The sequence below is a fragment of the Rhagoletis pomonella genome, unplaced genomic scaffold (genome assembly GCF_013731165.1).
Source record: "Rhagoletis pomonella isolate Grant_MI unplaced genomic scaffold, Rhpom_1.0 Rhpom_scaffold_00015, whole genome shotgun sequence".
Lineage (NCBI taxonomy): Eukaryota > Metazoa > Arthropoda > Insecta > Diptera > Tephritidae > Rhagoletis > Rhagoletis pomonella.
In genome coordinates this window covers 5,280,949-5,282,176 of record NW_023458569.1, presented here as the reverse complement: position 1 = coordinate 5,282,176, position 1,228 = coordinate 5,280,949, and positions in this window count along the sequence as shown.

Here is a 1,228-nt window from a genome sequence, read left to right as displayed (position 1 = left end):
TTATTATAAATATCAATTTTGAGTGAATAATCTCCAGTAGTTACTAAAATATCGCAGTTTTCGTATTTCTGAAAATTACCGTTATATGGGAAGTAGGCGTGGTTATTGAGCGATTTTAAAAATTTTCGGCCATTTGGTATGTTATGCGAAGGCCAACAACTGTGCCAAGTTTGGAAGAAATTGGTGCAGTAACCATAAGTGGGCGTGGCTACGCCCATTTTCCAAAAATTTATAATATTCTTATTTTTCGTCTAAAAATTATTGTAAATATCAATTTTGAGTGAATTATCTTCAGTAGTTACTAAAATATCGCAGTTTTCGTATTTCTGGAAATTACCGTTATATGGGAAGTGGGCGTGGTTAAAGTCCGATTTCGCCCATTTTCAATACCTACCTCGGATTAAGGGAAACCTACATACCAAATTTCGTTGAGATATCTCAATTTTTGCTCGAGTTATCGTGTACACGGACGGACGGACAGACGGACGGGCAGACAGACATGGCTTAATAGATTTCTTTTTTCATCCTGATCATTTATGTATACATTTGTCTATATCTATCTCGATTCGTTTTGGCTGTTACAAACAACCGTTATGTGAACAAAATTAATATACCCTTGTGCACAAGTGCGCTCGGGTATAAAAAGGGACTTGGCACCTTTTCACCTTTTGGTAGCGATATTTTGTTCTAGTGAGATACTGGTAATGAAAGAAGGTAGCAACGATATGTAACTGCAATAATACTTCATTTACCAATAACAGTTTACAGTTACTTACAAAATTGAGTATACGGTGAATTTTTTAATTATTCGCAATGTTTTTCATGTTAATTTTTTTTTAATATAAAATATGGCTTATATTTTGACAAACACCATTTAAATCCACGAATAAATCTGTGTACGATCTTCCACTCAGCCGTCGATATTGAAAAAATGCATAACGCTGTCAGGAAAAATAACATTTCAAAAATCTACGCGAATTTTATGACGTTTGAAATTTCCACATTATTGTACTAAAATTGAATGGGCTATTTTAACGTGAAAAACATTGTGAATATATAAAAGAAAACTTCACCGTATACTCAATTTTGTAAGTAACTGTATGTATGCCGTTGATTAAATGTAGACATTCTTCATTTTTACAGGAGAAGCCGAGAACTAAACCTTCAATACATTGAGTTCTGTGCGCGCATAGTCTTTTAAAAACTACTTAAGCTACTTAAAAATACT